General features: G+C 37.6%; 1 protein-coding gene across 4 annotated transcripts in view; it reads right to left on the reverse strand.

Annotated features, from left to right (window-relative positions):
• adarb2 (adenosine deaminase RNA specific B2 (inactive)) overlaps nt 1-13,533 on the reverse strand; it is a 516,612-nt gene that overhangs the window by 211,041 nt on the left and 292,038 nt on the right. The window lies entirely within an intron of this gene.

The following is a 13,533-nucleotide window of genomic DNA, read 5'->3' on the forward strand; positions in this document are numbered from 1 at the left end:
TACAACATCAACATATAGACCCCTTTTGCGCCGACGTCACAGTTACGTCACGGCGCTACCTGGAGGCAAAACAAAGTGAAAACTGGAGGCGGTCAATGCAAAACAGCACAGATTCAGCTACATAATAAGGAGCTTTAATAATTGTTATTATTATTAAATGTAATCTTGTTGTGTTGTTTGGTGTAACACAGTCTCATCCCAAATCGTCATATAACTGACGTTTTGGGACGTATTTTGACCATACGTCAATATCCGCCTTTTTAGGGCCCCCTTAAACGTCGGTAGATGGCGATCCCGGGCCGTCATACAAGTGACGCTTTACCTTTAACGTCAGTTAGGTGACGGGTTAGGTTTAGGGTTAAGTTTAGGTATGGGGTAGAGTTAGGATCCCATAACCTCATCTACCGACGTTTAAGGGGGCCCTAAAAAGGCGAATATTGACGTATGGTCAAAAGACGTCCCAAAACGTCAGTTATATGACGATTTGGGATGAGACCGGGTTGTTTGGTGCAAGAATTGATGAAAAATTAATATGCTGTATCTGGAACTTTTATTTCTAGAAAATATTCACATCATTAAAATCGCACTGTAATGTCACTATTTACATTGTCGTGGTCTCGGCGCTGGCTCGGCAGAAATGCGGATCGTACACTCAAGTCTTCTACAGGACCATATAGGCATCTAAAGATTTATATGCCCTCAGTTTCTCTTTACGATCGGTTTCTCTATAAGGTAGGTGTAGAAGTCAGGCCACTCAACCGAGGTAACGTACGTTAATCCTGTCAGATTGTCCATGCATTGAGTGAGCGTGTAGGCGGCTACGGGTCGGCCAATCTGGTTCCGTCCGTTAAAAATAACTTTTGGAAATAACAATCGCGGTCCTGAACACTGAGTGACCTTACACATTAAGATAATATCGGATTTTCTCCAGTCATTGTTAAAAAACAAGCTAACAATCCTAGCTAACTAGCGTTCCAGATGGATCTTTCTGCCTCCACCTAAGCTCCGCCCACGAAAAAACATCACCATGTTTACCAACTGTAAAAGGGTCTATACATTAGTACTGTCAAATCAATTAATCGTGATTAATCGCATCTAACATTAAAGTTTCAAACATGTGTATACATATATATATATATATATATATATATATATATATTTACACACACACGTAATATATAATTACCTATACGATAAACTGAACAGATGTGAATAATCGCGATTAATCGATTTGACAATTCTTCAAATTTGGTTTGGAACACAATGGAAAGTGTCTATAATGACTTTAAAAGCTGTCTAGGTAGGAACAAGGAACATATTAAAAAATGTGGAGTCTCGAAAATGAATAGACTGATTATTTAAAAGTAATGTCTGAAAAGAAATAACAGGAACATTGAAGTATTTATTGCTGGCATTTCAACATGACATCATGACTTTTGCGTAAACGAGTCAAGTGGCGTGTTATCTCTATGCATTTTGAGCTATCCGGGTGTATCCGTGTGTATGCGTGTATGTCTACGCCATTAACGTCCGAGTGATTCCGCGTGTCCACGCCATCAAATGTCCGCGTGAAACTAAGCAAAATGTAGATCTACATCTGTGAAGCGATCTCTTTTTTTCCTAGGATGGTAAGGGAAGACTCATAAATGCCATTAACCCCAGTGACGGGTAGGTTTAGGGATGGGGTTGAGGTAAGTCATATATTTATATATACAGTAATAACTTTAAGTCAACGGCATTCATAAACACGCTGAAAAGCGATTATGCGTCTTGATAGCACGCCAAAAATGGAAATACAAATTGGCGTCATACACACGCTACTTCATGAGATCAATCTGAGCATTTAGTTTATGTTGTCTGTCGCTTGACCACCAGACCACCATACAGAATTGTTCTAAATGTAGTTCATTAAAGAGGTGGTTGATTATGATTTCACTTTTCTAACTTTAGCTAGTGTGTAATGTTGCTGTTTGAGCATAAACAACATCTGCAAAGTAACAACGCTCAAAGTTAAAAGCAAAGGGAGATATTTGCTTTTAAAGAAATCGCTTTTTAAAGACTACAACAAATGGCTGGTAGGAACTATACAAGCTTCCTCCCGAGTTAGTGACCAGTGGTGGAATGTAACGAAGTACAATTACTTCGTTACTTTACTTAAGTACATTTTTCACGTATCTTTACTTTACTTAAGTACAATAAATAGTGCATACTTTTTACTTTTACTTCGTTACATTTTGCAGCAATTATTATACTTTCTACTCCACTACATTTCTACAGCTTCTGTTACATTTTCGTTACATTTTCTGATCAGTTTTTCCCCTGCCAAAACGTAATCTGACCGTCCGTTCGTTGCACGTTGGTCTCACCAGTGACGTTTGGTTGCCATAGATAAAATATATCAACCCGGTCACACTAAATGCGTCTCACACGCAGTGTGTTTATCATGCAACTCATACGCGAAAATTTGTTTTTACGTGCATAGGAAACACACCGTGTGTAATATATGTTTGGTTTGGTTAGGATTATGGCAAGCCAAGAGGTTCAGAATTACACCATAAATGAATCGCGTTTACTGCCAAACATAGTTATTAACATATAGTACTAAGGATAAACATGATATTGCCTAATTGCAAGCTTGTTTCAGAAATGGTGACATTTTTTTCCATCATTATTGAACATCATTATAGAAGTAGGCTATTAGGTTGAATGAGTTAGAATTAAATGTTTTATTAATCATTAGAAAATAGACATTAAGATAATAAATTGTTATGCAAGTACTTTTACTTTTAATACTTAAAGTACATTTAAAATAAAGTACTTTTTACTTTTTACTTAAGTATGGTTGTCATTGTGTTACTTCTACTTTTACTAAAGTAAATATTTATCTGGGTATTTGTACTTTTACTTAAGTACTGAGATTCAGTACTTCCTCCACCACTGTTAGTGACATCACCAATCCTAACATGTACATAAATCCCGCCCCCGTGAACGTCATTTATAAATTATCATGACAGAATATGCTACTTAATGACTAGAAGATAACTACAAATATGCTAAATTAATCAACTAGCCATTCAGAAATGTCCTGTTGCATTCATGTCACTACTTCTTCAGTCTATCCATTTTTGTCTGACTCAAGTTTGAACATAAAAGGCTAGTTTTTGAAATTTTCAGTGCATGTGTGTGAAGTAAAAGGACTCAACAAGTTGAAGCTCCACCCCCTGTGCTGGGAGCAGCAGCTCATTTGCATTTAAAGGGACAGACAAAAATGGTCTGTTCATCCTCAAAAATTGACAATTTGAACATGCTATATAAACATATCTGTGCGGTATTTTCAGCTAACACTTCACATACACACTCTGGGGACATCAAAGACTTATTTTACATCCTGCGAAAAGGGCATTATACCACCCCTTTAACTCCCATAGATCCAACTATATTTAAAAATCTCTCGTTAACCAATAAAACAAATAAAGTTTACCTAAAAATGTACATTTCTTCATCATTTGCTCACCCTCATGCCAAACCTGATATACTGTATATGTCTAACGTTCTTTCTTCTAATGTTGCGTTCAAACCGGATGCGAATAGCGCGTCAGGCGTGAGTGATTTTAATGTTAAGTCAATGCAAAGACACGTTATGTGCGTAAAATGAGGCGTAGAGCACGGCGCGGTAGACGCGAATACGCCTCGTTCGCACGAATTGCGTGAATGATTTAGTTAGTGCTATTTGTGCATTCATGCGTTTGACGCAAATTCATGCCTGCCGCCCGAGTTGAAAAATCGGAACTTTGGCGTCAATTCACGCCGCGTTAACCAATCAGGAGCTTGCTTACGTGGTGAAGGATCTGGATGCTTCAATAAATTATTTTGTAATATGACTAAATGCCTGGTGTGGTTCTAATGCACAACAAATCAAACAAATCGGGACAACAGGTCATCAAACTGGCCGCGGGACAGGCGGTAGTGGCCGTTCACCTCCGAAGGGTCCGGTGGACACAAATACGGCGACGATGATCCCCACGCCGCTGTTCTGCTCTCCAGAGTAAATACAGAGCGGCGACTCTCTCGATGAATGCTCGATCAACAGAAAAAAAGATGGCCGCCAACGGGTTGATTATCACGCACGCAAATTTTGCTGCAAACTTTTGTTTTTACACGCATCAATTTTGCTTTTGACGCGCAACTGTTGTGAACACACAGTTATACACACAAACAAAGATTTTTCGGAAAATAATCCATATCTGTGAATTCATATAATGTAAGTGACTTGCTGATGCTCGATTGAAGCTTGGAAAACTGCACACAGCGATCGTCACACTGATCCGTACGACACCAGCGGATGAATGTCTTCTGAAGCAAAACAATAGATGTGTTCACAATGCATTTATGTCACATGTGGCAATGAGAACACTCGTACGGCAGTAGACTGGAAGCATTGATTCATAGTTTAAAAGGTTTCAAATATTCGTATTTTTCTCGCACACCTATCGTTTCACTTTAAAAGACATTGATTCATCCATTGGGCACTGGGGTCGTATGGATTACCATCACGATCGCTGTGTCTGGGTTTCCGAGCGCCAAATGCTGGATGTATTATTTACCGAGTGGTTATCTGAAGAAAGAAAGTCAAATCCATTGTGAATGGCATGAGTTTGAGAAAATTGAGATATTTTTTTTTACTTTTGGGTGAACTATCCCTTTAAATTTGAATAATGCTTTTGAAATAATCAAGTAGATTCCACCCTTCACTACATTCTTTATTCTGTCTGGCTTCTCTTCTCTCCATCTGTATAGACCAGAAAAAAAAAGAAAAAAAAAACAAGCTTGAGGAAGCACATCATCTGTTCAGCCTTTAAAAGATGGAGGAGGAGGGTGAAACATCTGCGCCATTTCAACAAATAGGTAATCAAAAATCAAGTAAATAATGGCAATATTAAAAACGAAACAGCACCCCTTCTGCAGATGCCATTTCAGCTGAAGGGAATATTTAACAAAGCTCAATGTAAATCTCCATCAGTAATGACTATTCCAGTGAGACACACTACAAATGCCATAATGCACCTGATTTACTAAGATCGCAAATAAAGGCTACAAATTAGCTTGTGGTGCAATCCTAGAAATTGCACATGCACTTTAAGGGTGACTTAATGTGTAGAAGTAAATACATCTGGACTCTAAACACTCTTTTCGTGTACCAAAATGTTAAACACACAGCTCCCTTGTTGCTTTTACTAAAGGTTCACGATTTCAATTATGACTATATGGAATATATGATTTCTATTAAAGGGATACTCCACTTTTTTTTTGGAAATAGGCTATAAAAAAGTGGAGTATCCCTTTAACATAATGATCACAAACCGGAGGCTGTTATGTACCTATCACAAAAAGATAGTGTGGTATTATTTACTTCTTTGTGCTATAGTTAGTCTCAATACAACAAAAATCAGTATGTCTTTCAGTATTTTTGCAAAAAAAGTTACAGATACTTTTGCTAAATCACTTCGCAACTTAAAGGGATAGTTCAATTTGAAATTAATTTTTGATATGTTTCAGCTTACCTCAAGGGCATCCAAGATGTAGGCATCTTTGTTTCCGCAGTAGTTTCAATTTTTATATTTTTAGGTCAAACCGTTCTTGTCTGTTAGTCATATGATGGAGGTATATGGTCACCACCTCAAAGAGCATGCACAGAGATAAATGTAAGTGCACATTGATGGCCTAAGACATGAAACGAGCGTTTTTTGTGAGAAAACTAACATCGTTTTTACCTCTTGTAACAAAAGCCAAGAGTCCAAGAGGTCTGAGTTTACGGGCGCTTTGGTCTGCGCAAGCACCAGAAGTTATCTCTCCCGCGGTTATGAAAAAAGAAATCAGCGTTGTCTGTTGATATATCGAAATCGTCTTCCATTGCGATAAGTTTAAATCTTCACAGTGAAGGGTAACACTTCCGAAATCTCTGTGTAAACAATGAGTGACGTACACGCGCGAGAGATCATTTCTGGATCAGTTGGACGTGGCTGTGGTTACAAGAGGTAAAAAAAAATATAAATCCTGTTCGTTTTCTAATACAAACCGCTCGTTTCGTGTCTTAGGCCATCAATGTGTACTTACATTTACGAGTCATTAAATCACGTTTAATCTGGACTTCTCTGTGCATGCTCTTTGAGGTGGTGACCATAGACCTCCATTATATGACTAACAGACAAGAACGGTTTGACCTAAAAATATCAAAATTGAAAATACTGTGGAAACAAAGAAACCTACATCTTGGATGCCCTTGAGGTAAGATAAAACATACCAAAAATTAATTTCAAAGTGAACTATCCCTCTAATACAATTCAATGTATATCCCTTTGCAGGACACCATTCTGTGTTTGTTTGGAGGCACACACACACGCACACTTTTTTATACAAACATTTTTGTAATCATGTGAATGTGATTGATGTAAAATTATTAAAAATATCCCAACAATACATTTCCTCTGTCATTATTTAAAAGTCATTTAGACATGCAAGTCATTCCATCGCTAGCATAATAAAAATTCAAAATTTGTAAAGGCCATCACAAGAAGAATAAGGTCCAAATGAAAGCCTTTATGCCACAATAATGAGTACAAAGAAGTCGCCAGAGCTAAAGGACTTTGCGGTAATGTTCTCCTCCTTTTCCGAAGGGCCACTAAAACTGCTTTTACAATATTCAGCCACTTTTACATAATTCATGCTTGCAGTGGTCACACAGATAATTACATTAGCAATAAGCAAGGCAAGTCTCCTTTTAGCGCGTACCCTTTGACTCAGAGGCTAGAACAAAGGTGTGAATAGACACGACTTTCACCATTTCCTTCTCCTCTCGTCAGAAACGGTAATGCAATTGCAAATGGCCATTCAGTCCGCAATCTGAAAACCTTTTTATCATAATCCAATTACTAGGTCTCATTTATCAGCTGGCATTTTATCACCCAAAACAATAGGATGAGAGGTCAGTACCATTACTTCCGCTATTCATTCTTAGAAAAAGCTTTGGGTAATCGTGTGTCTAACCATAAGCCGAGGGACAAAATATGAAGAATTGGGGTTCATTAAGGGTTACAGACTTATATAAATTATATTTACTTATATAAATAAATTTTAAAATAAACAATCATTTTCTATAACTATTCGAATCATAATGACATTACTCTGCCAAGTAGGAAAGCATTCTAGTCAATATCCCTATGGACCAATCAGATTTTAGTGCTGGTTTTAAACCCAGGTGCCATTCTGACTTGACTTGCGGCCTAATTGTTGTCCGACAGCTAATCCAAAGTTAGCCTAATCTCTATACGCATTACCCCTATGCTTAAGACCGTGAGACCCGTTGTTGGCAGAGACCTCCCATTACAAACTAGTTTTTGACTTCGCAAGGCTCTGGGAAGTACGCTGCGTTTGTGTGTGTTCATGTTTGGGTTTTTATGCCTGCCCTTTTGGCATTGATTTAAACATGTGGCTAAACATTTCAAGATAAGAACGGTATTTACCTCTCTGGTGAGGACAGATAACATCCCAGCTCATTACTCCAGCCATGCTGGCTTAAACCCTATCGAACAGACCTTTACACAGTAAGCCGCATACGGAAGCATTGTTCGGGATGTTGGAAAAAAGAATAACGCATCTCTGATTCTGAAGTGGTCCTTTAAAATTGTTTCTGGAGCTACAATCTTACAAACTCTGTGCTTTCACAACAAACTGCAACAAGAACCAGAAAACATTGAAGCGTGAGTCAAATTTCTTTATATAAGTTTCATTCCAAACTCTAGTGAGCATTACCTGGTTAAAAAAGTCACAGTTCGCCACTGATATGATATATATATTGCATCACATGTATTGCATACAAGGCATCATATGTATTGCATACAAGGCAATCCCAAAATGCATTGTGACTGAAGAAAATCATAAAAAAATATATATACATAATATTCATTTTCACAAAATCTGTGATTAATAAATAAAAATAACTAACAGTAATTAATAGGGCTGGGTATTGACACAAATTTCACAATTCGATTCGATTTCGATTAACAAGCTTGCAATTCGATTCGATTTCGATTCAATATTGATTATTTTGGATATCAGTTACAATAAATGGCAAATTTTCTCAAGGAAATCAAATCTCTTAACTAATGCTGTAAACTATGCGAGTCTAGTTGTAGCCTAGGCTTCATTAGCCTAATATGAAAGTAATAATTAACTGTTTTGTAGCTATATACAAACACTTAAATCACACTTTTATTTATTTTTATAATAAGAAGATTATATGAAATATAAACATTTAAATGGTGGCTGTCATAAAACTTGCCAGATTTATTCAAATATGCATTAAATATTGAAGAACTTTAAGATTATAGGCTAATGCATATGTAATATGGTGTATATATTTAGCAAAATGCTCCTCTCTAGAGTTATTTTTTCCAGCTGACTAACGAGTTGATGTGGGTTTTCTGAGGTAAATATGACGATACATGACATTGATTACAAGCTGTTTAACTGACGTCTTTCCACGGTTGAAACGCTGATTGAGCGAATCAACGTGACATGATACGGATTTCGATAAGTTGTACTCTATCTTTTAACACACATTCATGTTTATTTCGGGCTGTGACTGGTATTATTAACCTGGAAGAGAGATCAGCGCTGCTGCTTCTCTCGAGTCGAGCTGCGCCAGAGCGATCTCACGCCACAGCACCAAAACGTTATTTATGTTTTTGAATTTCTAAAGAAAATGGACGTAATTTGAAAATTGAGACTTTGTTTCATATGAATAGTAATGTTCAATGTTCCATTCATTCAAATGAAACAGGATGACTAATCGATTCTTGAGATTGAAGAATCGATATCGGTTCGTAAAAATGAGAATCGATTAATATCGAGAAATCGATATTTATTACCCAGCCCTACCCAGACAGCAAACTGACATTGAATCAACGTGGAAACGACGTCTCTCATGACATTGAAACAACGTTGATTTTGCTCATCGAATTAACGTTGAACCAACGTCAGACGCGGCATTCTTCAAAGCTAAATGAAAATCGAAAATTGGTTTGCTTTCATAACGTTGAAACAATGTTGATTTTCCGTTAGTTTTGAAAGAATGACGCGTCTGACGTTGGTTCAACGTTAATTCGATGAGCAAAACGATGTCAGATCAACGTTGTTTCGATGTCATATTTCCACGTTGATTCAATGTCAGTCTGCTATCTGGGTAGTAATTAAAAATAAAGTGTATTGTAGTATCACGCTGTTAGCTTAGCAACATGCTAACACCAGACGCTACTGGAATCAACTGTAAGCTTATTTGTTTTTCATGCCTGTGTAGAACGTTCCAGATCAGTCACACATATGAGGTTCAGTGAGGGTTAGATGCTGATTTAGAAGGCAGTCAGTAGACAGTGAGGCTCACTAGGGTCTGAAACAGACATAAAGCCATGTTGTAATTATAGTTCTGTGTTTTACATGAGGATTAGCAAATCAAACTCCAGGAAATAAAAACGTTAAAAGACTCCCAGACTCGCACTGCTCAGAAATTGAATCAAAAGAACAAATAACAGGATGACATAATTGAAGACAAAAGGTTTCCACTGAGGTAATGGTTTATATTTTGTAATTAATACACAGTTTATTGAGAGTGGTATTCTCACAAACACCTTGAAATCCCCACCTCTCCTCTCAGGGGCTGACTGAAGAAATTCACAGCCGTTCCCTTGACAATATTATCTCCAACGAGCAGACAATTTGCCTCTTTGTTTAAGACACGAATACCACTGAAACTTCATTATGGAAAATCCCATAAATAAAAGGCAGTCGGTATGGAGTTATTGAGATCCGCTGTACTGAGGCTAACATTCTCGCATATAATGGGCCTTTTTTCATCTTTTTTTTCCCCCTCTTCTCGTCTCGACTGAGGAGTAGATCAAGTGAAGGTTGCGTCGACCTCTTGCATGGCCTACATTCTAATGGGGGAGCTAATTGCATAATTTGTTTTAGAATTAACGGCTAATAGCAGCCGCTCTCCGATCCGCAGCCAAACTCCCCCACCCTCGCTCCAATTTAACTGGAATTTACGGAGGCTGTGGACAATGACTCATCAACACTAACGCCAACTAAAGTCAACAGGAACTCCATCTGCACATGAACTCGTATTGAGCCGTTTCATAACCGGAGTCGCTAGGGTTTATAGCATCATGCTAATACGTCTGAAAGCAAATCAGTTAAGGAATAATGCTAATCATGTCATGTTGGAATAACCATGTCTTTCTTCACTTATGGTCACTTTCTATTAAAACTTGCAGGTTTCAACCTTCTTTTGTTACATGAAGGTCACAATAAAACAGTTGTGGGAATATTTTAACATGTCTTCATTATTTTCCTTTGTCTTTTATGTAGCCTATAGATTTTATTCATGATTTTTACTCTTTGTTCATTTTGATAAACGAGTTCGAACAGGAGAGTCACGAACGCGCATCACAGAACAGAGCAAGGCGAGCATTTGAGCTTATAAAACTTTTTGATTTATTTTTGAAATGACCGCTCGTTTCGCTTGATAAGACCCTTATTCATCGTCTGGTGTCGTTTAAAGCCATTTGAAGCTGCACTGAAACTGTCTTTTGGACCTTGAACCGTTTGGTTCCCATTGAAGTCCATTATATGGAGAAAATCCTGGAATGTTTTCATCAAAAACCTTAATTTCTTTTCGACTGAAGAAAGAAAGACGTGGGCATCTTGGATAACATTGTGGTGAGTAAATTATCAGCAAAAGTTTTTTTAAAAAGTGAGCTACTCCTTTAACATTAATAACATGTGAATAGTTTGAATCAAATGAACTGGCATCTCTGATTATCAATGAAGGCTGGATTGTCAATCTCACTCAAACCAGGCAATAACTCGGGCTCCACACGATGTAATAACCAAAGAGAATTGCCAAAGGAAACCAAACAAACAAAGCTCAGCTAAAACACAGAGAGGCTGTAAGACAGAGACTGGCCGCGAGATTCAATCAATAGCGTGTGATCTAGCTGTCAGTCAAACCCCCTTATACTTTCAGTCCATGCCTTCAAAAACTCTCCCACTTTTGAGAGGCCAAAAATACATTTGTTTCTACATCAGTTCCTACTTGTTGAACCACACAGCAACCAACTAGCAATATATGATATATTTTTCCCCAATCACTTGACTCCATCCTCAGCAGCCAATGATCTGTGTCCTTGCATCTCCGACACAATGATACGATCTATTACAGCTCACTCGCAATGCCTCGGGCGTCCAGTTTAATTATGGCACTGCTAAAGTGCAACCTTCATAGTACATTACCACAGTGGCATAGAAATAATAGGGGAAAAAAAGGTTCATAATGGTGAACGGCTTTTTATCGTTTGGTAAATAATGGCTGGTTGTTCAAACTTTCCATCAAGGTCGATGTTTGGAATTTGATTGTAACCTCAGGTCCTGTTCTCTATTATGCCTCATTGGAACCTAATATTGCTTTGCATTGTGTTTTAAATTGAAATATGACAGCACAACTGAAAGGACACATTTTTAAGGAGCGGTTTCATTAGCTTCTATTCTACGTTTTTACATTTAGCTTTTCAATTACGTGAGCAGACCTATTGTCATATCGTGCTGTGTTCGGAGTGAGAAAATGCGTTCTTCATTCCCAAGCGTTTGCACAGTTACAGACGATTAGAGTCACAGATGTCGTAATGCAAAGAAGTTTATGAATCCGTCTGTACATTTGTAGGTAGTTGAAGGAATAGTTTACCCCAAAATGAAAATTCTACAAAAACCCATATGGTGTCACTTTGTCTGTAGAACACAAAAATGAAAAGTTTGTGGGAATCTCTGGAAGCCGCTTTTGTCCATACAACATTTCAAAGCTCTAAAAAAAACACACCATGAAATGAATGACAAAAGTGTCGCATATTATGCAAAGTCTTCGAAAGCTGAATGCGCTACTTTCAACCCCATCTCAAACACAACAAGGTAGCATTGTCCTATGATTTGCTACAATTTGATGTAAAATCGTTTGGAAAAACCCCTGCACTGCCGTTGTCGATTCCCATTATATGTGACTATTAACTCTTTAAAGGAACACTCCGACTTTTTGGTTAGAATTCGTTTTTGGTTAGACATCATTGTATTACCAGGTCTCCCATGTTTATTGTCACATCTCTTTACACCTGTGATTGTAAACTATGCTTTTACCATCTAGTAATTGTTGACTCTATACTCCAACTCTGAACAAACTCTCTGCTCCTCACCACGGTGCGTCTGCGGTAATCACTCCGCCCAAGTAGGAAATAGGAAAATAGTAAAATGTTTGCGTCGTTTTGTCACTTATTAGGAATTAGTATGCTAGCTGTATCCATTTACATCCACTCTTTGTGCTAAGCTAGGCTAGCAGTGGGTGCATCAGACAGAGTTACAGCATGCACGGAGATGAAAAATTTATGTACGGACTTATCTAACTCTGGGGGATATGGTGAATAAGCTAAAGTCCCAAAAAGTTGGAGTGTTCCTTTAAAGATGATTGGATTCTGATTGGCTGCTAGTTATATCGTTCATCAGCTGGAATAAATCTTTAACTTTATGGTTGTGTACTACCCTAGTCATATAGAGTTAAAACTTTTGCTGATAATTTACTCACCCCCACGTCATCCAAGATGTCCATGTCTTTCTTTCTTCAGTCGAAAAGAACTTAAGGTCTTTGATGAAAAAATTCTATGGACTTCAATGGGAACCAAACAGTTCAAGGTCCAAAAGACAGGTTCAGTGCAAACTGCAAGCTTTTTATAAGCTCAAATGGTCGCCTTGCTCTGTTCTGTGATGCGCGTTCGTGACTCTCCTGTTCGAATTGTTCATCAAAATGAACAAATCTTTTCCCAAGTCAACTCGTTCATTTCGTTCGTTGAATGAACCAAATGACACGAAAAAATATTTGTTCATGTTGATAAACGAGTTCAAACAGGACAGTCATGAACGCGCATCAAGGCGAGCATTTGTGCTTATAAAACTTATACTTTCTTATTTTTTTTTTAAATGAGTGATTGTTTTGCTTGATAAGACCCTTATTCATCATCTGGAATCATTTAAAGCCCTTTGAACAGTTTGCAGTTTGCACTGAAACTGTCTTTTGGACCTTGAATCATTGAAGTCCATTATATGGAGAAAATCCTGGAATGTTTTCATCAAAAACCTTCATTTCTTTTCGACTGAAGTAAGAATGATATGGACATCTTGGATGACATGGGGGTGAGTAAATTATTAGCAAAAGTGTTTTTTTTTAAGTGAACTACTCCTTTAAAAGCACATTATAGTTATCATCCCCTGTGTGAACATCCCTTTAATTAACAATTCGCCAAAATGCTAAATAATTTGAATTTCCTTTAGAACTAAGTAAAAATCCTTATAAGATTCTCATTTTATGTTCCATGGCAAAAAAAAAAAAAAAAAGTATGTGGGACTGAATGCTTCAAAAGATCAGGTCGTGGTGTGATATCT

This window comes from Pimephales promelas, chromosome 22, assembly GCF_988280905.1.
Source record: "Pimephales promelas chromosome 22, fPimPro1.hap1.1, whole genome shotgun sequence".
Taxonomy (NCBI): domain Eukaryota; kingdom Metazoa; phylum Chordata; class Actinopteri; order Cypriniformes; family Leuciscidae; genus Pimephales; species Pimephales promelas.